This window comes from Arachis ipaensis, chromosome B05 (genome assembly GCF_000816755.2).
Source record: "Arachis ipaensis cultivar K30076 chromosome B05, Araip1.1, whole genome shotgun sequence".
In the NCBI taxonomy this organism is placed as follows: domain Eukaryota; kingdom Viridiplantae; phylum Streptophyta; class Magnoliopsida; order Fabales; family Fabaceae; genus Arachis; species Arachis ipaensis.
The window spans coordinates 46,420,145-46,447,694 of NC_029789.2; the positions used below are offsets into that span (position 1 = coordinate 46,420,145).

At 36.0% G+C, this 27,550-nt stretch overlaps 2 long non-coding RNA genes across 2 annotated transcripts; one reads left to right on the forward strand and one right to left on the reverse strand.

Moving 5' to 3' along the window:
• LOC110262850 lies at positions 721-958 on the forward strand. Its single transcript, XR_002347863.1, has 2 exons — positions 721-785; positions 879-958. It is a non-coding gene; the product is annotated as an uncharacterized LOC110262850 (long non-coding RNA).
• On the reverse strand, positions 4,189-5,144 carry LOC110262851. The gene is made up of 3 exons (XR_002347864.1): positions 5,104-5,144; positions 4,893-5,002; positions 4,189-4,242 (listed from the first exon to the last, which is right to left on the reverse strand). It is a non-coding gene; the product is annotated as an uncharacterized LOC110262851 (long non-coding RNA).

Below are 27,550 nucleotides of genomic sequence, written 5' to 3' on the forward strand. Positions count from 1 at the left end.
TGAACCTGGAATAGAGAAGAAATAAACCTAACCTAAGAGAAATCCAAATTCCTAAAACCTAGAGAGAGGAGAGATCGTCTCTCTCTAGAAACTACATCTAAAACCTAAAAATTGTGAATTATGAATGTTTTGTCAATGAATGAATGGATTCCTCCACTCTGTAGCCTCTAATACGTGTTTTTTGGGCCAAATACTGGGTCGAGAACAGCCCAGAAATTGCCCCCAGTGATTTCTGATACGTCCAGCACACAGCAAAATCACGCGTACGCGTCATACACGTCGATTGAATTTTCTCCAGGTCATGCGTGTGCGTGATCCACGCGTGCGCGTGATCCACGCGTGCGAGTGATCCATGTGTGCGTGTCGCCTATCTTTAGGGCAGCTATAGTAAATTATATATCATTGTGAAGCCTCGGATGTTAGATTTCCAACGCAACTGGAACCGCCTCATTTGGACCTCTGTAGCTCAAGTTATGACCATTTGAGTGCGAAGAGGTCAGGGCTGACAACTTTGCAGTTCCTTCAATTTCTTGTATTCCTTCTACTTTTGCATGCTTTCTTTCCATCCTCCAAGCCATTCCTGCCCTGTAATCCCTGAAATCACTTATCGCACATATCACGGCATTGAATGGTAATAAGAGAAGATTAATATTAGCAAATATAAGGCCAAAGAAGCATGTTTTCAATCATAGCACAAAATCAGAAAGGAAAACGTAAAACATGCGACCTTTGGAATATTAAATACCTAAGTAAATTCAAGTAGGATGATCTCACTGAAGAACTAGGTAGGACTATACAATCCGTATCTTGTTTCCATTTTTTGGTTAACATATCTTGTTTTCATTTAGTAAAAGCTTAAACGAGTCTTGTTACAATAGCATTAAAGAAAGCTATTCGGGAGCAAAAGATAGCTTTAGAACTTTCTACTGCCAAGAGAGATAGAGGGACTTATATCTTTCAAAAGTTGATAAGTCACGTGCTTTGAATGCAACAGAGGAGAGGCTAACGAAGGTACTCTATCCTGTCCAAATTCTATTGAATACAATTTTGAAGGTTGCAATTGGATAAAAGTTTCATGTATTAATATGTCTGACAAGAAACTTATGTAGTGATTTAAAACTGATTGGTGAACAATCTCACTAGCAAAATAGAGGATAAAATAAATTGAGCAAGCAATGAAGTTTACAACTGGAACTAATTTGAAAGTGTCATGCTGCGTAGTAAGAAAAATAAGGAAACCGAGTAACCAGGTGTGTCTTTTCCTTTTTGAAAGGAGAGTGAAAATGGAATTGTTGGCTATATGTTGGCTAAAACCTATTGGTCACTTAGATTTTCCCAATTTGTGATGTCATGTATGTTTTACTCATTTGGCTTGTAATTAAAGTTCCTTGTATCTCAGTTACTCATTTGGCTTGTAATTAAATATATATCTCATATATGTTGACTATATTGAACCCTTGACGTGGAAAATTAAGTAATCTAGAAATATAATAGTGTGTGTTTTTGTATGCAGTAAATTTTGTTATATTGCTATACGCCTTCTAACTGTTAGTTTTAGCCTTGTAGGCTCCAACTATATTGACCGAAGTTCGATATTTGGATTTTGGATTAATTATTATATTGAATTTTGTTGTGTCATGATTTACATTTTACATGTATACTTCGATTTTACCCTCAATTAATAAACATATCCTGGCTAACATTTTTCATCCTAGAAGTAGTTGAATTCTTAAGGTTCTAATTAAGTTAAATACCTTCTTGCAGCTCTGGCACTACTCAGGGGAAGCCAAAAAATCTGCCATGGAATGATGAATTATTTGAAGTCACTATGCAAATATATTATACCTCTTTTGCCTATAGGAATAGGTATGTATCTACCCATCTATGTATGTATATTTGTGTTTAAAGCTTGCAATTATTTATGCTAATCCACGCAAAATTTGCAACATCTTATTATATACAATTGCTTAATTATTCTGCAGAGAGTTACCTATCAAGAATGGAAAGGCTTTGAGCTTCATATACAACAGTAAACAGTTCAAAACAAAAGGAAATGGCTTTGAAAATGTAATTATGTAAGCATAGAGAAAAGAATGCAGTGTATTTTAATATAATTTCCATTTGGGAATATACTATTAATTATTGTACTTCTCTTTCATGATTTGTACGATCGTCCAAAAAATATAATAATACAAATTTTTTGTTTATTTAACTAGTGAATTAGTAATCTTAGTTTTTCTGAGTTTAAATTTAACTTGGAATTTGAATACTACCAAAAAAAACACAAGATACTAAATGTACCAAAAATTTGAATTTTATCCGGTAAAATTGTATAGTTTAAAATTTAAATATGATTTTATCCAGGATATTTTCATATAATATAATTATTTATGAAAATTAAGTTTTAATAGTGGTATATATGAAATTAGTAAACATTTATAATTAGGAAATTAATAACAGTGACTGATTTAACGACCGATTTTAAAATCAGACACTAGTGACCAATTTTATCAGCGACCGATTTAGCGACCAAAAAGTTGGTCGCTATTTAGCGACCGATTTTCTCAGCGACCTATTTAGCGACAAAAAAAGTGGTCACTATTTAGTGATCAATATTTTTTGGTACTAGTTTGGTAGCATTGGTTGAAAATCGGTCGCTAACGGTTAGCGACCGAAGTTGGTCGCTATTTTTAAATTAACAACCAAGGTTTTAGCGACCACCAGAATCGGTCGCTATTCTAGTAATTTCTTGTAGTATATTAATATTTTTCTAAAAATTTAATAATATTTAGTAAAAATATTACAAAAGATATTCTATAGTAATATTATGAGAAATGTTACAATAAATCATCCATGGTAACACTTAGAGAAATGTTATAATAGATATTTTTTGTAACGCTTAGAAAAATGCTATCATAGATAATTTTTGTAATATTTAGAAAAATGTTACCGTAGATATTTTCTGTAACACTTAGAAAAATATTACAATAGATCTTTTTTGTAACACTTACAAAATATTATAATAGATATTTTATGTAATACTTAAAAAATGTCGCAATAAGTCTTTCTAATAACACTTTCAAAAATGTTACAATAGATATTCATTAGCAATATTCTAATAAATGTTACAAAAGATTTTCTTTGCTAACAATAAAAAATATTACAATAGATCTTTAGTAACATTTAAATGCACAAAATATTGAATTAAAATTTTTTTCCTCAATTACATATTCTACACCTACTTTACAAATTAAACTCAAGATATTTAAACATTAAAATTGGTCTAATAAGTCAATTTTTCTATTTCTCCAATATGCTTACATGATTAAATAAAAATTAAAACCACAATTATTATTTAATTGAACTTAATGTTCATTACGCATGCTAATAAACACTCATGCTTCATGATGGAAAGGCCTACAAAGTTTAGATTTCATCTTATAAAGCTACAATTAGAAATTGAGAAATATATTGCTAACACTGAGTTTGAGACTTTGAGATGAAAATGAAACAGGTGGAGAAGAAAAATAATAGGAAGTTTCAAACAAAGTATTCAGCATCACTTACTTTCAAAAGTGCTAATGAAAAATCTTAGTTTTTATTCAATTTGAAATACTTTATTTTAGAGTATAACCGAAGAGGAGAACCAAGATAATTGACTCCGATTTACTCTTTTTTTTCCACTCCTTATGAGAAAATACATCCAAACATCTCAAGTTATATTTGTTCTCAAAATAGCTAAAGATGTGAGATAGTTACTTACTGTAACTTGAGTTTTAGTGAATTCAGCATCTTCCATCATAGCTGAATTATTGAAACAAAAGTAACTAGTTTAGTAAAACAAATATGAAAATGGCCTAATTTCTTAGTAATACATAAAGGATGGAGAGCAAAATAATGCAAGTCCTTATAACCATGAACTTGTATTGAGAAGACATACGAAAGTATTTCATCACCATTGTCACAAATTGCACAAATAGTATCATAACCAACAATTTGCCCAACATTGACGTCAAGTTCACCATTAGACTTGTCACTCTCCTCTTCTTCTGAGTCAATTATAAATTTAGGTTTCCTAGAGGATCGAACATCTTGTCATTAACCAACATAACCTCAAATAACTGAAATAAGAAAGAACATCAAAGAATATATACATAAATAGAAAAATAAAGAGCAAACAATTTCGCTAACCTCGTGGAATAGTTTATTTGAATCTCCCTCTCCAATTAAGTTTAGCAGATTCTGTAGATTTAAGTATTTTACTAAAGAAAAAGTAAACAAAAAATGAAAATGATACCTTATGGTGAATCCACATTGTATCCAGAAAATAGCAAAGGTCAACAAGTGATTAAAGACAAATCAAATACATAATTGAGCAATTCTCCATCCATAAGAATTGAGAATGTCAACCTTGCAACTCAACTATATAATAAGAATTAAAATTTTAAAAATAAGAAGCCATCTATTGTGTAATTGGAACCAGAACAATTACCATAGTAATTCAATTTTTGAATGCTAATATATATAAAACCTCATTTAATTGCACAACAAACCCAAAAGCAAGAAATAAGTGGTATATATGGAGTGCTGCGCAAATATACTTTTGTTTCTGAGCTACAACTGATCTCATCACCTGTGTTCCACAATTGATCTCATCCATTGTTCTCTCTATTTATATTTTGAGCATCTACATTCATTTTCAAGACAATGAATACAAATGTACAATACCATTCAGTTAAATTACAGGAAACCTTTAATAAGAACAAGTAATGTCATCGACCTTAATCCCAACTAAGATCACCATTTCAATATAGATACAAGTTAACCACAAATTTATAATAGTAGAAAGGTACTCAGAAAATACCAACGCAACAAGCAATAAAGCATTTAACCTTCTATTTAATTTTTTCTAATTGCTCTTTATGTTCTCTTGCTCCATCTCAGCCATGGTTTTTTTTTCTGCTCCTCTTTCTGACATGACCATCTTCAACCAAACTCATCCCTGCCATTACCAATAACAAAAATAAAAAATGAATATAAATAATGGTGACAATTTAGAGAGAGGGGGGACCAAAGAAAAATGAACAACAATGTTTAAGGAACCTGAATCATTGGCAGTCCCCATGCTCATTGAAACAAAAGCCAATTAAAATTTACAGCCAAAGTCAAAATTCTAATATGTAAGGAATGACAAGGAATTAACAGAGGAAAGAATCAACTACAACGAATAAGAGGACAAAGGACCTACTGGAACTGAGGCAGGGACGAAAGAAAACCACAACAGAGCAACAGACAGGAGAGCAAGCGCTGAAGGCGATGACAGAAGCAAGAGAGGTGGCGGTGGAGTGAAAGACGCCAGCTCAGAGAGACAGAGAAGAAAGGCGGCCTTCACATTCAGGGACTTTACATCTTTAATTAATCCTGTACAGCTGCAATGGAAGTAATATGTAAATAGAGAGGAGAAGACAATTAAGCTAGACTTCAAATTTAAATGTCATTAGGCAAGCAAGAAACAAAAAAAAACTACATTAGCCTTAGAATCTATTAGACCTTAATCTAGTTCTACTATAAGAGTGAAGTATTCAGCCCTAAAACTTTGCTTCGTAAGAACTAATGAAATTTTATTGATTTAGTTAGCTAATGAGATAATATAGGAAGTTGTAATCTCACTTTCTAGTTTGAAGGAATCTTGATAACCAAAGAAGAGGACAATGGTTGGCTTCATTGTTAAGAGGCAAATCTAGAATTCCGACCAATGGTTCCATGCATCCAGCATGTTGCTTCCGGCAATTTTCCTGCATGCGATATTATTCATTTTAACAAGTTACGAAATATCAAAAAAATTTATAAACCACCACTCAGAATAAATCAAAGACATAAACAACTATTTTATCTTGTGCCATTATCCATTAAGTGATCATCACAAGTCACAACCAAGCTCTGTTCTTCTATGTTCTGATCTCCCTTAGATAGATAACTTTTCTATTTAGATATGGAAATAACTATTGTTTGAGTCTCAAGTAATTTGATTTGAGTAGCAAATTAAGAGATGAATAAATATAGAAAAGTGAGCACGCTTTAAATGCACAATTTTGGTGAGCAAAGTATACTTAATAAGATTATTATTAATAGAAGATTATGCAAATATTGATTGTCAACGCTAGCCATATCCTCAACTTCCAAATGAAAATTATGCATTATATTGATCAGAATCTCTTACTGTAAAATCTGATCTTAAATCTAAAGGTGAAGCAGACTCCCTTAAATTTTACTATGTCCAGGTTCCTCTAAGATATATAGTAACAAAGTTTTTTGAGTCATTTCTTCAAACACCTTAAATGCACTTCCAAAAACTCAAAGAACTTTCATAAAAAACTTTATACTAAAAAAAATTGGATTCGTTGTCAAACACAACATATGTATTCATTCACATAACAATGAAAATCCTTAACTATAATTTTTTAGATATAATTGAGAAGCCAAATGAAAAAACAAATTCAGTGAAAGATAAGAGAACTTACTTATGCAATTAAAGTTTTTCTTTTTCGATCTGCTATAAGAAGCTTCAACATCATGCAATTCAAATCGAAATGAGTAATTTCTATTGCAAATCATGAGAAGTTCAATCAGTTGAGTGAGAAATAGAATTAATTAGTTACTATCAATCTGCACAAGTTACTATTTTCATTTCTCATGCAGTTACTACTTCAGGGAAAGATAAGAAAAGTAATTTCAATAATTTCTCTTCTATTTGTCATGAAATAATAGATTAAGATCTACGTACCTCGAGAGTTTCTAATTCAGATCCTAGAGCAGAGATTTCAGATTGAATTCGAGATATCCTTGCCTATCATCACAATGGACGTGACGATGGCAACAACTTTGATGATAATTGTGAACAAGAGAATGAAGAGACGAATTCAAAGTAGAGCACGCGATTTGTGGTTTCCATTTGCGAACCATGAGATAGATGAGAGGAGCGACAGATTGAAGAGGCAGAGTAAGAAATTGAGGAGGATGAAGAGGGTGGTTTCACCATTTTAGAGCAGTAAGGGAGAGAGTGAAGAACTGGGAATGAAAACACCTGATTGGATTTTGAGATCTAGTTGAGAATAGGCAACACTTTTTGTAAGTTTTTGAAAAAATTAAATGTATTTACTAACATTTGAGTATAAATGTTACTTAATATTTAATTTTATGATAATTACTAACATTTAAATAAATATTACCAGGTAAATGTTACTAAAGGTCTAACATGTAGTAGTGTATTAAGCATTGTCAACAGTAAGTCTTACTACTGGGGGCTAAGGTATTGGTAATTAATATTATTGGAAGTTAGGCTATAGAAAAAGTATATCAATTTTAACTAATTATTGGTAAATTTTACTATTTTTAAAAGTATTTTGTTGTCATCGGTAACAATCGTTGCTAAAATATAAAGTTTAAAAATAAAATAACTACACGACTCAATAAAACTAGAGTTGTGCAGGATAAACAATGTAAAGTATAAACACTGAAACTTTGTATGATGGACCTGTTATATATATATATATATATAGTAGAATAGAGAAAATCGAATTTGTTTCTTCGTCTTTACAAAAAATAGGAGGAATTCACTATGGAGCGGTGAAATGCGTAGAGATCGGAAAGAACACCAACGGCGAAAGCACTCTGCTGGGCCGACACTGACACTGGGCCCTATGGAGAATGTGCTCAGAAATCCATAATAGAGTCCGACCACAACGACCTTCCGGCACTGGGCAGGCGTCAGCCCCATACATGGTCTTACGACTTTGCGGAGACCTGTGTTTTTGGTAAACAGTCGCCCGGGCCTGGTCTCACAAAGGGGGCTCCATTCACTATCTTAACCGATACATCGATACTGGAAAATCTTTTTTCCTTTTTTGTCTTAGTCTATGATCTGAACGAGCTAGGTTTGATACTCCGTTAGGCGTAATTTGAAAGAAAGTCCAAAAATGGAAAATATATGAAATATATATATATGAGATCTCCCTATTCTATAGATAAATCATATATATATATTGGCCATAATAAAATAAAATATAAAGCTAGAAACTATCATATACAACTAGAAATCACCCATTTTCAACGACCATATCGGTGATTTTTACTGACTGGTGATGCGGGCATTTAAGCAAACCCACAAATCGGTAAGTATATCGAATCATATCAAGTAATATCATAGTGAGTGAGTTATCATTTCTACGAGGATTAATAAGCAATAATGATTAATTGATTAGTTTAGCTAAACGATTCAAAATGTGGTTTGTTGATATGCAAAGTTAAAGAACTACTTGAAAGTAAAGATCTAATGGAAAAAAAGCAATTAAAAATAAAGCACTAATGAAATTAAAGAAAAACAAATAAATGAACATAAATAAATGAAGCAATAGAAGAAAAGCAGTAAATTGAAGTAATAAACTAAGAGTAACTTAATTGATAGTAATTAAATGAAGGCTAGGAATTAAAATAGCATAATGAATTGACAGAATTAAAGGAAAGCAGTAAATGACTGGAATTGAAAGAAAGCTAGTAAATGACTTGAATTAGAGGAAAGCAAGTAAACGGCGGAAAAAGTAATTTGAATTAAGAAGTTAAGGTTTGGAGATGAGGACTCTTCAAGATCAATTATTCTCACTTCCTTCTCAATCATGCAAAAGAAAGACCTCTGGCAAATTATACGTAGTTGAACCTCAAGTCCTTGGTCATTCAATTTTTCTTGACTTAATCAATTGCCAATTCCTTGATCAATTGCTCATGAAAAGAGTGAAGCTTAATCTCGGATTTAAAGTCACACAATCCTCAAGATCCAGATAAGGTGTGTCTTATGTCACTTATCAATTCCATATCCAAAATCATAAGAATTATGAGAAAGAAGTTTTGAACCTCAATTCTTCTGATTACTTTTCCAAGTCAATCATGGAATTCAAGTGAGCTTCAAGATATTTTCCAATTGAATTGAATTTTTATGATAAACAATGAAAACTCTATCTTAGAACAACAATGCAGAGATTTAGAAGAAGAGAAAAATCATTAATCCATTAGAATTCCACAGAGCTCCTCCCCTTAATGGACTCATGATATAGAGCTAGAACTCAAAACGAAGGAGAAAAGTGTGTGAAGAAGTGTAGAGTAGAGGCCCCCATAACAAAGTATGCTCTATGGGCTTTTATAGCTATCCTAAAATGAAATTCAAATTAAATTCAAATTACATCAAATTTACAATTTCTAACTAACTATTACTAGTCATGAAGCTTGCTTGCTAATGGGTCCTATGGCCTTTGATTGATTGTGGATTGTGGACTTTGCTTGGAGTGTATTTGGAATGGACTTGAAGGGGATCTTGGCGTGCTATACTTGGGAATGCGGCGTGTTACACGCCCATTGACAAGAGGGCTCGAAGGTGTGTCCACAACACACTCCCCTTGATTCTGGCATGCAACACGCCACACAATTGGGTGATATTGGAGGAGAAAACTTGGTGTGCAACACACCCTCAAAATAGGATGAAATTGGGCCTCAATTATTTGGCGTGTCACACGCTTCATTTAACCTGGCCTTGTGTGCTTGGTGCTTGGCGTGTCTCATGTACACTCTTCCTTAGCTTGGCATGTGACACACTTCCTTCCTTGGCCTTGTGTACTTTGAAGGCGTGTGTGGGAGACACGCTTCCTCTCCCTGGTGTGCAATACGCCACTTATTGTGGCTTGTCTTTGAATGCTTCATCGAGGGCATGTGCTAGGGACACGCCTCCTAGCTGTGGCATATGACACGCCCCTTTTAGTGTGATGATGAGTCCATATTTTACGATATATTTTGGTTTGATTTGAGTGGATTTTATCACATAAACCCACATTTATTCATCTAAATAGCATGCTTTTGAGATTTCTCCCTAACTCGTGCTTGAAAGTGAAAACATGCTCTTTTGTGCTTAATTTAGTCAATTTTATTCACTTTAATCCCATTTGGTGTCTTGATGTATTTGTTAAGTGATTTTCAGGTTTCCAAGGCAAGTATGGGTTGAAGAATTGAGGAAAGAGCATGCAAAAGGGAAGAATTCAAGAAATGAAGGATTTGGAAAGCTGCCAACCCTGACCTCTCTGTACTAAATTGGTCATAACTTGAGCTACAGAGGTCCAAATGAGACGGTTCCAGTGGCATTGGAAAGCTAACATCCGGGACTTTAAAATGATATGCAATTTGCTATAGTAGACATAAGTCTAAGTGTGCGTACACACAAGTCAGGATTCAGCATGTGTGCAGACGCACACATCTGTGTGTCCGGACAGGTCCATGCACGTGACCTCATTAATTGCAACTCGTTGGCAGCGATTTTTGGGCCCCAAAACCGAATCCAACTCATTTTCTAAAGCTATTTAAGGACAAAGTGAAGAGGAATGAAGGGGGGCAAATCGGTTTAGTTTTTATTATGTTTTCTCTTAGTTTCTAGAGAGAGAAGCTCCTCCCTCTCTCTAGAATTAGGGTTTTTAGCTTAGTTTTCTTTTAATTTCAGCACTATAATTCTTGTTTTAATGTAGTTTCATTTATGTTTCTATGCTTTCTTGTCTTTATCTTCTTCATCTCTTTTGTTGTTTTCTCTTTTATGTTAATTTTCATGTTATGAACACTTTTGTTATTTTAATTCTAATTAATGCAAATTTATGTTTCCATGTCATTTATTGCTTTCTTTAGTTGTCATTGTCATTTTCTTGCTTTTGGTAGTTAGGAATTTGTTTTAATGCATTTTAATATTATTTTATTTTCATGCACACCAAGTGTTTGATAAAATGCTTGGCCTAGTCTTTACTTAGTTTTTCTCCATTCTTGGCTTGAAATTGTTGACTTTGGTGTTCCTTGAGTCATTGATGTCCATTCTTGTTTGATACATTAGAGTAGTTAGTTGATTTGGTCTCCCTTGACTCTATGTGACCCCTTAGTGTTGACATAGGACTTAGAGATTGAAATTAACTATGCCTATTTGACTTATCTTTGATGTAAGATTGACTAAGTAAGATTAACTCTTCATAATCATCATATGTTTGGGGTCAATGGCTAGGATAGGTAGCCTTAGTCCTCAATTACTTGCCAAGAGGTTTCTTGCTTTTAAAGTTTTATTGCTTTGACTTTTACTTGCTTTCATTTACTTTCTTGCATGTTAAGTTACTTTCTTGCCATTTCTTTCCCTTGCATTTAATTGCTTTAACTTTTATTGCTTTGATGTTTAATTTCTTGCACGTTTAATTCCTTGGTTAAAAAATTGGGTGTTTGGGTGGAATTGAGTTGTGGATGTCCAATCGGCATTGTGTGAGATTATTTAATTGATTTGGTTTCCATTGACGCTAGTCTTTCACTAAGTAATTAGTGAGTTGACTAGCACTTATGGATTGAGATCAATTACGTCTTTTGACTAATTCTCAAGGATGATTGATTGATTTGGATTGATTCCACACAGTTGCCATATTTGTGGTCCACAACTAGGATAGTAAACCTAGATTACTGATAAGCGGATAATTTATACCATTTTTAGCAATGTTTTTACATAATTTTTAGTATGTTTTAATTACTTTTTATTATATTTTTATTAGTTTTTATACAAAAATCACATTTCTAGACTTTACTATGAGTTTGTGTATTTTTCTATAATTTCAGGTATTTTCTGGCTGAAATTGAGAGACTTGAGCAAAAATCTGATTCAGAGGCTGAAAAAGGACTGTAGATGCTGTTGGATTCTGACCCTCCTACACTCGAAGTGGATTTTCTGGAGATACAGAAGCCCAATTAGCACACTCTCAATTGCGTTGGAAAGTAAATATCCTGGACTTTCCAGAAATATATAATAGTCCATACTTTGCCCGAGATTTGATGGCCCAAACTGGCATCTAAAGCCAACCTAAAACATCTTGACGTAAAACACCCAAACTGGCACTAGAATTGGAGTTAAACGCCCAAACTGGCACCAAAGTTGGCATTTAACTCCAGGAATAGCCTATGCACGTGAAAGCTTCAATGCTCAGCCCAAGCACACACCAAGTGGGCCCCAGAAGTGGATTTCTGCACTATCTGCACTTAGTTATTCATTTTCTGTAAACCTAAGTTACTAGTTTAGTATAAATAGTACTTTTTACTATTGTATTCGAACGATCTTATGCTATCGTAGACCATTGTTCACATTTAGAGGCTGGCCTCACGGCCATGTCTAGACCTTTTTCACTTATGTATTTTCTACGGTGGAGTTTCTACACCCCATAGATTAAGGTGTGAAGCTCTACTGTTCTTCATGAATTAATGCAAGTACTATTGTTTTTCTTTCAATTCACGCCTACTTCTTCTCCAAGATATACTCTCGTACTTAATTCAGTTAAGTCAGAATGAAGGGGTGACCCGTGACAATCACCCAATCTTCGTTACTCGCTTAGCCAAGATCTGCGTGCCTAACAACCACAAAGCGGTGTACATGATGTTCAACGTAGTCATTGGACAACAGCTGGAGTATATTCTCTTGGATATCTAATACACGGATCGAGTCCGTGAGATTAGTATCTTCGTGGTATAGGCTAGAATCATTGGCAGCATTCTTGGGATCCGAAAAGTCTAAACCTTGTCTGTGATATTCCGAGTAGGATCCGGGAAGGGATGACTGTGACGAGCTTCAAACCTGCAAATGTTGGGCACAGTGACAGTGTGCAAAAGGATCAATGGATTCTATTCTGACGCTAGCGGGAACCGACAGATGATTAGCCATGTGGTAGCTGTACCTGGTATTTTTCATCCGAGACGAGAAATCCGACAGTTGATTAGCCGTGCAGAAACCGTAGAAGACCATTTTCACTGAGAGGATCTTACAGCTTGCCATGGAAGGGAGCTCGCATGATTGGAAGAAGGAAATTGGAAAGCAGAGGTTCAGAAGCATCAAAGCGTCTCCAAACACTTATCTGAAATTCCCACCAATGAATTACATAAGTAACTTTATTTTATTTTATGTTTTAATTATATTTTAATAACCATTTGAATCCGCCTGACTGAGATTACAAGATGACCATAGCTTGCTTCAAGACGACAATCTCCGTGGGATCGACCCTTACTCACGTAAGGTATTACTTGGATGACCCAGTGCACTTGCTGGTTAGTTGTGTGGAGATGTGAAAAGTGTGAATCACGATTTCTCACTATCAAGTTTTTGGCGCCGTTGCCGGGATTGTTCGAGTTTGGACAACTGACGGTTCATCTTGTTGCTTAGATTGGGTAATTTTATTTTATGTTTAAGCTTTTTAATTTTATTTTCGAAAAAAAAATTTGTTCTTCAGAGTTTTTAAGAATGAATTCTAGAGCTTCATGAGATATGGTGAAACCTGGCTGGCTGTTAAGCCATGTCTAATCTTTTGGACCGAGGTTTCCACCTTCCATTGTAAAAAGGACATGCATATATGTGTTATGTTAAAGCTTGGATGGCCACTTGGCCATGTCTAATTCTTTTGGACCGGAGCTTTAGAATCACATTGCATGAGCCTTTGGATTCTCATTCATAATTCTATGCTAAAGCTTGGCTGGCCATTGGCCATGTCTAATCTTTTGGACCGAAGCTTTAGACTAACATTACAGGAATCCTGGAATTCTTATTAAAAACTTTGAATTTCTTTATTTTCCTTTTCTAAAATAATTTTCGAAAAATACAAAAAAAAAATTTGATAAAATCATAAAACCAAAAATATTTTGTGTTTCTTGTTTGAGTGTTGTGTCAAATTTTAAGTTTGGTGTCAATAGCATCTTTTTAATTTTTCTTTAATTTTCAAAAACTCATGAATTATGTTCTTCATTGATCTTCAAGTTGTTCTTGATGATTATCCTTCTTTGATCTTTGAATTTTCTTGTTTTGTGTCTTTTCTTGTTTTTTTGTGCTTTTTCGAATCATTAGTGTCTAAAGTTAAAAAAATTTCTAAGTTTGGTGTCTTGCATGTCTTTCTTTTGTTAAAAATTTTCAAAAATATGTTCTTGGTGTTCATCTTGACATTCAAAGTGTTCTTGCATGCATTATTTGATTTAATCCTAATTTCCTATGTCTTTTTACATTTTGTTATTTTTCTCTCTCCTCATTAAAAATTCAAAAATAAAAAAAATATCTTTCCCTTATTCTTATAATAAATTTCGAAATTTTGGGATTGACTTAGTCAAAAATTTTCAAAATTTGGTTGTTTCTTATTAGTCAAGTCAAAATTTCAATTTAAAAATTCTATCTTTTCAAAATCTTTTTCAAAAATCAAATCTTTTTCATTTTTTCTTAATATTTTCGAAAATTTTAAAATTGATCTTCAAAATCTTTTTCTTATTTTTATTTCTTAATTTTCGAAATTAATGCTAACAATTAATGTGTTAATTCAAAAATTTTTAAGTTGTTACTTGCCTATTAAGAAAGGATCAATCTTTAAATTCTAGAATCATATCTTGTAGTTTCTTGTTAGTCAAGTAATCAACTTTAATTTCAAAAATCAAATCTTTTTAATTTCCTTTTCAAATCTTTTTCAAAATAAATTTCAATCATATCTTTCAATCATATCTTTTTCAAAACTTAATTTCAAAATCCTTTTCTAACTTCTTATCTTTTCAAAATTTATTTTTAAATCTTTTTCAATTAACCACTTGACTTGTTTGTTTGATTTTAAAAAGTTTACTATTTCTTATCTTTTTCAAAACCACCTAACTACTTTTCTCTCTCTCTAATTTTCGAAAACCAACTAACAACTTTTTCAAAAATCTTTTTAATTAATTAATTTATTTAGTTTTCATATTACTTTTATTTCTTTTCTTAATTTTCGAATTCTATCTTAACTAATTAAATAAAAATAAAAATATTTTTCTTCTGCCTCTTTTTAAAATTCGAATACTCTCTCTCTCTCTCTCATCTCTTTCTATTTATTTTATTTATTTACTAACACTTCTCTTCTTCTTATAATTCGAACCCTTTCCGTCTCTTTGTGTTCGAATTCTTCTTCTCCCTTCTTCATTCTATTTCTTCTATTCTTCTACTCACATAAAGGAATCTCTATACTGTGACATAGAGGATTCCTCTTCTTTTTTGTTCTCTTCTTTTTCATGTGAGCAGGAACAAGGATAAGAACATTCTTGTTGAAGCTGATCCTGAACCTGAAAGGACTCTGAAGAGGAAGCTAAGAGAAGCCAAAACACAACACTCTGGAGAGGACCTAAAAGAAATTTTCGAAAAAGAAGTAGTTATGGCAGCCGAAAATAACAACAATGGTGGAGATGCAAGGAAGATGCTTGGTGACTTTACTGCACCCACTTCTGACTTCTATGGAAGGAGCATCTCAATTCCTGCAATTGGAGCAAACAACTTTGAGCTTAAGCCTCAATTAGTTTCTCTAATGTAGCAGAATTGCAAGTTTCATGGACTTCCATTGGAAGATCCTCATCAGTTTTTAGCTGAATTCTTGCAAATCTGTGACACTGTTAAGACCAATGGGGTTAATCCTTAGGTCTACAGACTTATGCTTTTCTCTTTTGCTGTAAGAGACAAAGCTAGGATATGGTTGGACTCACAACCTAAAGAAAGCCTGAACTCATGGGAAAAGTTGGTCAATGCTTTCTTGGCCAAATTCTTTCCACCTCAAAAGTTGAGCAAGCTTAAAGTGGAAGTCCAAACCTTCAGACAAAAGGAAGGTGAGTCCCTCGATGAAGCTTGGGAAAGATACAAGCAATTGATCAGAAGGTGTCCTTCTGACATGCTTTCAGAATGGAGCATCTTATGTATATTCTATGATGGTCTGTCTGAATTGTCCAAGATGTCATTGGATCACTCTGCTGGTGGATCTCTTCATCTGAAGAAGACGCCTGCAGAAGCCCAGAAACTCATTGAAATAGTTGCAAATAACCAGTTCATGTACACTTCTGAAAGAAATCCTGCGAATAATGGGATGACTCAGAAGATTCTTGAGATTGATACTCTGAATGCCATATTGGCTCAGAATAAAATATTGACTCAGCAAGTCAATATGATTTCTCAGAATCTGACTGGAATGCAAGCTGCATCCGGTAGTACTAAAGAAGCTTCCTCTGAAGAAGAAGCTTATGACCCTGAGAATCCTGCAATGGAAGAGGTGAATTACATGAGAGAATCCTATGGAAACACTTACAATCCTTCATGGAGGAATCATCCTAATTTCTTATGGAAGGATTAGCAGAAACCTAATCAAGGCTTCAATAACAATAATGGTGGTAGAAATAGGTTTGGCAATAGCAAGCCTTTTCCATGATCTTCTGAGCAACAGACAGAGAATTCTAAGCAGAGCCTCTCTGACTTAGCAACCATAGTCTCTGATCTATCTAAGACCACTCTAAGTTTTATGACTGAAACAAGGTCCTCCATCAAAAATTTGAAGGCACAAGTGGGTCAACTAAGTAAAAGAGTGACTGAAACTCCTCCTAGTACTCTCCCAAGCAATACAGAAGAGAATCCAAAGAGAGAGTGCAAGGCCATTAATATACCCAACATGGCCGAACCTATAGAGGAGGAAGAGGCAGTGATTTCCAGTGAGGAAGATCTCAATGGACGTCCACTGACCCCTAAGGAGTTCCTTAATGAAGAACCAAAGGAATCTGAGGCTCATATAGAGACCATAGAGATTCCACTGAACTTACTGTTGCCATTCATGAGTTCTGATGAGTATTCTTCCTCTGAAGAGGATGAAGATATTATTGAAGAGCAAGTTGCTCAGTATCTAGGAGCAATCATGAAGCTGAATGCCAAGTTATTTGGTAAGGAGACTTGGGAAGATGAACCTCCATTGCTCGTCAATGAACTGAATACCTTGGTTTAACAGAAATTACCTCAGAAGAAATCGGATCTCGAAAAGTTCTTAATACCTTGCATCATAGGCACCATGACCTTTAAGAAGGCTCTGCATGACCTTGGTTCAAGTATAAACCTCATGCCACTCTCTGTAATGGAAAAACTATGGATCTTTAAGGTACAAGCTGCAAGAATCTCACTAGAGATGGCAGACAATTCAAGGAAATAGGCTTATGGACTTGTAGAGGATGTCTTAGTGAAGGTTAAAGGCCTGTACATCCCTGCTGACTTCATTATCCTAGACACTGGGAAGGATGAGGATGAATCCATTATCCTTGGAAGACCTTTCATAGCCACAGCAAGAGCTGTGATTGACGTGAACAGAGGAGAGTTAGTCCTTCAATTAAACAGGGACTACCTTGTGTTTAAGGCTCAAGGATCTTCTTCTGTAACCATGGAGAGGAAGCATGAAAAGCTTCTCTCAATACAGAGTCAAACAGAGCCCCCACACTCAACTTCTAAGTTTGGTGTTGGGAGGCCACCATTAAGCTCTGAGTCTCTGTGAAGCTCTCTAAGAGCTCACTGTCAAGCTATTGACATTAAAGAAGCGCTTGTTGGGAGGCAACCCAATATTATTTAATTATATTTATTTATATTCCATTGTCATTTTATGTTTTCTTTTGGTTGATGATCATGTGAAGTCATAAAAACAGCTGCAGAATTAAAGCAAAATAAAAAATAGCATAAAAAATAGCACACCCAGGAGGACAGGCTTACTGGCGTTTAAACGCCAGTAAGGATAGTAGAATGGGTGTTTAACGCCCAGCCTGGCAGCATTATGGGCGTTAAACGCCAGAAAAGGGTGTCTGGCGTCTGGCTGGCATTAAACGCCAGAATTGGCAGACAGACTGGCGTTTAACGCCAGTAAAGGGTGTCTGGCTGGCATTAAATGCCAGAAAGGGGCAGCAGACCGGCGTTTAATGCTAGGAATGGTAGCAGAGCTGGCGTTTAACGCCAGAATTGGCACACAGAGGGCGTTTGAATGCCAAAATGGTGCAGAGAGCAGAATTTCTTGACACCTCAGGATCTGTGGACCCCACAGGATCCCCGCCTACCCCACCTCTTTTTCTCTCTTCTTCACACCTTTCCATAACACTCTTCCCCAAATACCCTTGACCAATCCCATCAATAACTCTTCCCCAAATACCCTTCACCACTCACATCCATCCATCATAAACCCCACCTACCTCACCATTCAAATTCAAATCATTCCCCTCCCAAACCCACCCATTCATGACCGAATTCCCTCTCTCTCCTACCCTATAAATACACCTCCTAACTACCTTCAATTTCACACATCATACACACTACTACCCCCCTTGGCCGAAACCACTACTACCCTCCATCTCCTCCATTTCTTCTTCTTCTACTCCTTTCTTTCTTCTTTTGCTCGAGGACGAGAAAACCTTTTAAGTTTGGTGTGGAAAAAGCTTTGCTTTTCTATTTTTCCATAACCATTAATGGCACCTAAGGCCGGAGAAACCTCTAGAAAGAGGAAAGGGAAGGCAATTACTTCCACCTCCGAGTCATGGGAGATGGAGAGATTCATCTCAAAGGTCCATCAAAACCACTTCTATGAAATTGTGGCCAAGAAAAAGGTGATCTCTGAGATCCCCTTCAAGCTCAAAAAGAGTGAATATCTAAAGATCCAACGTGAGATTCAAAGAAGAGGTTGGAAAGCTCTCACCAACACCATCCAACAAGTCAGGATCTTAATGGTTCAAGAGTTCTATGCCAATGCATGGATCACTAAGAGCCATGATCAAAGTATGAACTCGAACTCAAAGAATTGGCTCACAATGGTTCGGGGGAATTACTTGGATTTTAGTCCGGAAAATGTGAGGTTGGCATTTAACTTGCCAATAATGAGAGGAGATCCTTATCCTTTCACTAGAAGGGTCAACTTTGATCAAAGGTTGGACCAAGTCTTTAGGGACATTTGTGTGGAAGGAGCTCAATGGAAGAGAGACTCAAGAGGCAAGCCGGTTCAACTAAGAAGGCTTGACCTCAAACCCGTGGCTAGGGGATGGTTAGAGTTCATCCAATGCTCTATCATTCCTACTAGCAACTGGTCTGAAGTTATAATAGACCGGGCTATCATGATCCATAGTATCATGAATGGAGAAGAAGTAGAAGTTCATGAGATCATACCTCTAGAACTCTACAAGGTGGCGGACAAGCCCTACACTTTGGCAAGATTAGCATTCCCTCATCTCATCTGTAACCTATGCAATTCAGCTGGAATTGTCATAGAGGAAGATATCCTTATTGAAGGAGACAAGCCATCACTAAGAAGAGGATGGAGCAAACAAGAGAGCCCACTCATGGACCTTAACAAGAGCATGAGGAAATTCCTCATCAAGAAATCCCTGAGATGCCTCAAGGCTTGCACTTTTCTCCACAAAACTATTGGGAGCAAATCAACACCTCCTTAGGAGAATTGAGTTCCAACATGGGGCAACTAAGGATGGAGCACCAAGAACACTCCATTATCCTCAATGAAATCAGAGAGGACTAAAAGGCCATGAGGGAGGAGCAACAAAGGAAAGGAAGAGACATAGAGGAGCTCGAGCACTCCATAAGATCTTCAAGAGGAAGAACTAGCCGCCATCACTAAGGTGGACCCGTTCTTTAATTTTCTTATTCTTATTTTTTGTTTTTCGAATTATATGCTTTATGTTTTGTCTATGTTTGTGTCTTTATTACATGATCATTAGTGTTTAAGTGTCTATGTCTTAAAGCTATGAATGTCCTATGAATCCATCACCTTTCTTAAATGAAAAATGTTTTTAATTGCAAAAGAACAAGTACATATTTTTGAATTTGTTGTTTATGAATGTTAAAATTGTTGGCTCTTGAAAGAATAATGAAAAAAGAGAAATGTTATTGATAATCTAAAAAATCATAAAATTGATTCTTGAAGCAAGAAAAAACAGTGAATATACAAAGCTTGCGAAAAAAAATATGAAAAGAAAAGAAAAGAAAATAGCAAAAAAATAAAAAAAATAAAAAAGAAAAAAGAAAAAGCCAATAACCCTTTAAACCAAAAGGCAAGGGTAAAAAGGATCCAAGGCTTTGAGCATTAATGGATAGGAGGGCCCAAAGGAATAAAATCCTGGCCTAAGCGGCTAAAAAGGCTACAAGTCCCGCTCATCTAATTGAAGCTAATCTTCATTGATATTTTTGAGATTTATTGTATTTTCTCTTCTTTTTATCCTATTTTGTTTTCAGTTGCTTGGGGACAAGCAACAATTTAATTTTGGTGTTATGATGAGCGGATAATTTATACCCTTTTTGGCATTGTTTTTACATAGTTTTTAGTATGTTTTAATTACTTTTTATTATATTTTTATTAGTTTTTATGCAAAAATCACATTTCTTGACTTTACTATGAGTTTGTGTATTTTTCTGTAATTTCAGGTATTTTTTGGCTGAAATTGAGGGACCTGAGCAAAAATCTGATTCAGAGGCTGAAAAAGGACTGTAGATGCTATTGGATTCTGACTCTCCTGCACTCGAAGTGAATTTTCTGGAGCTACAGAAACCCAATTGGTGCTCTCTCAATTGCGTTGGAAAGTAGACATCCTGGGCTTTCAGCAATATATAATAGTCCATACTTTGCACGAGATTTGATGGCCCAAACTGGCGTCCAAAACCAGCCTAAAACATCTTGGCGTAAAACGCCCAAACTAGCACCAGAATTGGAGTTAAACGCCCAAACTGGCACCAAAGCTGACGTTTAACTCCAGGAACAGCCTATGCACGTGAAAGCTTCAATGCTCAGCCTAAGCACACACCAAGTGGGCCCCGAAAGTGGATTTCTGCACTATCTGCACTTAGTTATTCATTTTTTGTAAACCTAAGTTACTAGTTTAGTATAAATAGCACTTTTTACTATTGTATTCAAACGATCTTATGCTATCATAGACCATTGTTCACGTTTGGAGGCTGGCCTCACAGCCATGCCTAGACTTTTTTCACTTATGTATTTTCTACGGTGGAGTTTCTACACCCCATAGATTAAGGTGTGGAACTCTGCTGTTCTTAAAGACTTAATGCAAGTACTATTGTTTTTCTTTCAATTCATGCCTACTTCTTCTCCAAGATATACTCTCGTACTTAATTCAGTTAAGTCAGAATGAAGGGGTGACCCGTGACAATCACCCAATCTTCGTTACTCACTTAGCCAAGATCCGCGTGCCTGACAACTGGTGCATGAAATTACAATCACACTTTTGCAACTCCGCACAACTAACCAGCAAGTGCACTGGGTCGTCCAAGTAATACCTTACGTGAGTAAGGGTCGATCCCACGGAGATTGTCGGCTTGAATCAAGCTATGGTTATCTTGTAACTCTTAGTCAGGATATCAATAATTCTCAGATTTGATTGTAAAAAGTAAAAGAACATGAAATAAATACTTGTTATGCAGTAATGAAGAACAGGTTGAGGCTTTGGAGATGCTTTGTCTTCTGAATCTCTGCTTTCCTACTATCTTCTTCTTCATGCACACAAGGCTCCTTCCATGGCAAGCTTTATGTTGGGCATCACCGTTGTCAATGGCTACTTCCCGTCCTCTCAGTGAAAATGTTCCAAATGACCGGTCACCGCACGGCTAATCATTTGTCGGTTCTCGATCATGTCGGAATAGGATCCATTGATCCTTTTGTGTCTGTCACACGCCCAACAATCGTGAGTTTGAAGCTCGTCACAGTCATCCCTTCCCAGATCCTACTCAGAATACCATAGACAAGGTTTAGACGTTCCGGATCTCAGGAATGACCGCCAATAATTCTAGCTTATACCACGAAGGTTCCAATCTTACATTAGAAACCCAAGAGATACACATTCAAGCTTGATTGCATGTAGAACAGAGGTGGTTGTCAGGCACGCGTTCATAGGTGAGAATGATGATGATTGTCACGGATCATCACATTCATCAGGTTGAAGTACGAATGAATATCTTAGAATAGAAGCAAGCGTGATAGAATGGAAAACAGTAGTAATTGCATTAATTCATGAAGAACAGCAGAGCTCCTTACCCCCAACAATGGGGTTTAGAGACTCATGCCGTAGAAGATACAATATGAAACGTGTAGAATGTCATGAGGTACAAGATGAATCACTAAAAGTAGTTTTTATAGTAAACTGGTGACTTAGGGTTACAGAAAATGAGTAAGCTAGGGTGTTTTGTGTAAAAATCCACCTCCGGGGCCCACTTAGTGTGTGCTTGGGCTGAGCATTGAAGCTTTCATGTGTAGAGACTTTTCTTGGAGTTAAACACCAGTTTTTGTGCCAGTTTGGGCGTTTAACTCCAGTTTTTATGCCAGTTTTGGCGTTAAACGCCAGAATTCTTGAGCTGACTGGGAACGCCTGTTTGGGCCATCAAATCTCGGGCAAAGTATGGACTATTATATATTGCTGGAAAGCCCAAGATGTCTAATTTCCAACGCAATTAAGAGAGCGCTAATTGGGCTTCTGTAGCTCCAGAAAATCTACTTCGAGTGCAGGGAGGTCAAAATCTAACAGCATCTGCAGTCCTTTTTCAGCCTCTGAATCAGATTTTTGCTCAGGTCCCTCAATTTCAGCCAGAAAATACCTGAAATCACAGAAAAATACACAAACTCATAGTAAAGTCCAGAAAAGTAAATTTTAAATAAAAACTAATAAAAATATAGTAAAAACTAACTAAAATATACTAAAAACATACTAAAAATAATGCCAAAAAGCGTATAAATTATCCACTCATCACAACACCAAACTTAAATTGTTGCTTGTCCCCAAGTAACTGAAAATCAAATAGGATAAAAAGAAGAGACTATACAATGAATTCCAAAAACATCTATGAAGATCAATATTAATTAGATGAGCGGGGCTTTTAGCTTTTTGCCTCTGAACGGTTTTGGCATCTCACTTTATCCTTTGAAGTTCAGAATGATTAGCTTCTATAGGAACTCAGAATCCAGATAGTGTTATTGATTCTCCTAGTTAAGTATGTTGATTCTTGAACACAGCTAATTTATGAGTCTTGGCCGTGACCCTAAGCATTTTGTTTTCCAGTATTACCACCGAATACATAAATGCCACAGACACATAACTGGGTGAACCTTTTCAGATTGTTACTCAACTTTGCTAGAGTCCCCAATTAGAGGTGTCCAGAGCTCTTAAGCACACTCTTTTTGCTTTTGGACCACGACTTTAACCGCTCAGTCTCAAGTTTTCACTTGACACCTTCACGCCACAAGCACATGGTTAAGGACAGCTTGGTTTAGCCGCTTAGGCCAGGATTTTATTCCTGTGGGCCCTCCTATCCACTGATGCTCAAAGCCTTGGATCCTTTTTATTACCCTTGCCTTTTGGTTTAAAGGGCTATTGGCTTTTTCTGCTTGCTTTTCTTTTTCTTCTTTTTTTTTCTTTTTTTTTCCGCATATATTTTTTTCTGCAAGCTTTTCACTGCTTTTTCTTGCTTCAAGAATCAATTTTATGATTTTTCAGATCATCAAATAACATTTCTCTTTTTCCATCATTCTTTCAAGAGCCAACAATTTTAACATTCATAAACAATCAAATTCAAAAAAATGCACTGTTCAAGCATTCATTCAGAAAACAAGAGTATTGCCACCACATCAAAATAATTAAACTGTTTTAAAATTTGAAATTCATGTACTTCTTTTTTTTTTCAATTAAAAACACTTTTTATTTAAGAAGGTGATGGATTCATGGGACATTTATAGCTTTAAGACATAAACTTTAAATTTTTTTTATTGATTATGGAATAAAAATAAGACGCAAAAATAAATATAGGAGCAAACCAATAATAATAGAAGGCAGAAAATAAAAAAACAGAAAAATAAATGACTCTTAATAATAAAGGTTATCACAGAGTTAGGACTCAACAACCTTGATTTTGAGATGTGGATGCTCCATCAATCTGTGGGGTGCTTGGTCCTTCAAGGGAGAGCTTCTGACGCTTCAGCTCCTTTAGCTCGCGCCCTTGCTTCTCCTGTTCCTTCAGCAGTTTGCAGAGCATGCAGTTTTGATTCTGCTGTTCTTCCTTAAGTTGTTCCATAGCTTCTTGCAGCTTGGTAACAGATGCTTCTAGGCGGGTCCAGTAGTCAATTTCAGGAATTTCTGGGAGGAACTCCTGCTCCCTCCTTTTTATGGAGTTGTCTTGAACTTGTCCTTCCATTAACTTGTTGGTGATTGGGTGTTCGATTGGGATGAATTCATCTACTCCCATTCTTACCCCAGCATCTTTACATAGCAGAGAAATTAAGCTTGGGTAGGCCAGTTTGGCTTCAGAGGAGTTCTTGTTTGCAATTGTGTAAATCTCACAAGAAATCAGATGATGAATCTCCACTTCTTTTCCAAGCATAATACAATGGATCATCATGGCTCTTTTGACAGTGACCTCAGAGCGGTTGCTAGTGGGCAATATAGAACACCCAATGAAGTCCAGCCAGCCTCTTGCAACTAGTTTGAGATCTCCCCTCTTGAGTTGGTTTGGGACACCTTTTGAATTGGTTATCCACTTAGTTCCAGGGAGGCATATGTCCTCTAGAACTTGATCCAACCCCTTATCTACTCTCACCATTCTCCTATTAAAGGATTCTGGATCATCTTGTAGTTGAGGCAATTTGAAGACCTCTCTTATTTTGTCCAGATGGAAGTAAATAAGCCTCCCTCTGACCATGGTTCGGTAGGTGTGAAAGGCGGTTCCATTTATTCTCTGCTTATCTGTCAGGGACAGATTTGAGTAGAATTCCTGAACCATGTTTCTTCCAACCTTTTTCTCAGGATTGGCTAGAATTTCCCATCCTCTGTTTCGAATTTGCTCTTAAATCTCCGGATATTCATCTTCTTTCAGATTGAATTTAACTTCCGGGATCACTGACCTCAGACCCATTATTTTATGGTAATGGTCTGCATGTTCTTTGGTTAAGAACCTCTCTTGATTCCAAAGACTCTTTGGAGTATTCTATTTCTTGCCTCTTGATTTGGTTTGTTTTCCCTTAGGTGCCATGATCTTGATGAGTCTTAGCTCAGTGATCACGAAAAAGCACACCATACTTAGAGGTTTGCTTGCCCTCAAGCAAAAGAAAGGAAAGGGGAGAAAGAGGAGAAGAGGAAAATTCGAATGGTGGAGAGGAGGGGATGGCCGAATGTATATTTATAGGTGGAGGGGAGGGATTTCGAAAAATTTGAAAGAGATATGACATAGAGATATGATTGATGGAAGAAAATAAAATCATGATATGAAAAAGATGAGATTTGTAATTGAAAAAGATATAAAGATGTTAAATCTGAAAATTTGGTTCATCTAAAAATTAAGAGATGATATGATGAGTTGAAAAAGATTTGGAAAGAAATTAAGAAGATAATTGAGTTTTTGAAGAAGATTTGGGAAGGATTTGAAAGAAAATTGAGGGTGAATGATGAAAGTTTGAAACATGTTTATGCAGAAAAGTATGAATCAAAACATGAAAATTTGAAAAAAATTTGAAGTTGGAAACAAAATCTCCTCCCCCTGCCTTTCTGGCATTAAACGCCCAGAATGGTATCCATTCTGGCGTTTAACGCCCAATTGTTGACCATTATGGGCGTTAAACGCCCAGCCAGGTACCCTGGCTGGCGTTAAACGCCAGAAACCCCTTTATCACTGGGCGTTTTTCTGAACGCCCAGAATGGCACCCATTTTGGCATTTAACTCCCAAAATGGTACCTTTACTAGCGTTAAACACCCAAAATGCCCTTTACAGGCGTTTTCTTGCCAGCAATCTCCTTTTCTCTGCTTTTTGCATTGAATCCTTCTGTAACTCTGTGAATTCCTTCAATTTTGATGATTTACCTTTGAAGAAAAATGTATATCAAACTTCTATAAGTATTAATTAAAACAAATAACTTGCTAATGGCTGGGTTGCCTCCTAGCAAGCACTTCTTTACTGTCTTTAGCTGGACCTTTACTGAGCTTCATTCAAGCCTCAATTTTGAGCATTCTTGCTCAAAATTGCTTTCAAGATAATGTTTGATTCTCTGTCCATTAACAATGAACTTTTTGTCAGAATCAATATCTTGAAGCTCAACATATCCATATGGTGACACTCCTGTAATCACATATGGTTCCCTTCACCGGGATTTTAATTTCCCAGGGAATAATCTGAGCCTAGAGTTGAACAGCAGAACTTTTTGTCCTGGCTCAAAGACTCTGGATGACAATTTCTTGTCATGCCACTTTTTTGCTTTTTCCTTATAAATTTTTGCATTTTCAAAAGCATTGAGTCTAAACTCCTCTAGCTCATTTAGCTGAAGCAATCTTTTCTCACCAGCTAACTTAGCATCCATGTTTAGGAATCTGGTTGCCCAGTAGGCTTTATGTTCCAGTTCCACGGGCAGATGACAAGCCTTGCCATACACAAGCTGGTATGGAGAGGTTCCTATAGGAGTCTTGAATGTTGTTCTGTATGCCCACAGAGCATCATCCAAGCTCTTTGCCCAATCCTTTCTACGGGCAATTACAGTCCGTTCCAGGATTCTCTTTAATTCTCTGTTAGAGACTTCAGCCTGCCCATTTGTCTGTGGATGATACGGAGTTTCTACTTTGTGGCTAATTCCATATCGAACCATAGCAGAGTAAAGCTGTTTATTGCAGAAATGGGTGCCCCCATCACTGATTAGTACTCTGGGAACACTAAATCTGCTGAAAATATGTTTCTGGAGGAACTTCAGCACATTCTTGGTATCATTAGTGGGTGTGGCAATTGCTTCCACCCATTTAGATACGTAGTCTACTGCCACCAGAATGTAAGTGTTTGAGTATGATGGTGGGAAAGGACCTATGAAGTCAATACCTCATACATCAAACAACTCAATCTCTAAGATCCCTTGTTGAGGCATGGCATAACCATGAGGCAAGTTACCAGCTCTTTGGCAACTATCATAGTTACGCACAAACCCTCGGGTATCTCTATAGAGAGTAGGCCAATAGAAGCCACATTGGAGGACTTTAGTGGCTGTTCACTCACTTCCGAAATGTCCTCCATACTGTGATCCATGGCAATACCACAGGATCTTCTGTGCCTCCTCTCTAGGGACGCATCTGCGGATCATTCCGTCTGCGCATCTCTTAAAGAGATATGGTTCATCCTATAAGTAGTACTTTGCATCAGAAATTAGTTTTTTCTTTTGCAACCTGCTGTACTCCTGGGGTATTGATGAGCGGATAATTTATACGCTTTTTGACATTGTTTTTAGCATGTTTTTAGTAGGATCTAGTCACTTTTAGGGATGTTTTTAATAGATTTTGTGTTAAATTCACATTTTTGGACTTTACTATGAGTTTGTGTCTTTTTCTATGATTTCAGGTATTTTCTGGCTGAAATTGAGGGACTTGAGCAGAAATCAGATTCAGAGGTTGAAAAAGGACTGCTGATGCTGTTGGATTCTGACCTCCCTGCACTCAAAGTGGATTTTATGGAGCTACAGAACTCGGTGTTTTTAATAGATTTTGTGTTAAATTCACATTTTTGGACTTTACTATGAGTTTGTGTCTTTTTCTATGATTTCAGGTATTTTCTGGCTGAAATTGAGGGACCTAAGCAAAAATCTGATTCAGAGGCTGAAAAAGGACTGCAGATGCTGTTGGATTCTGATCTCCCTGCACTCGAAGTAG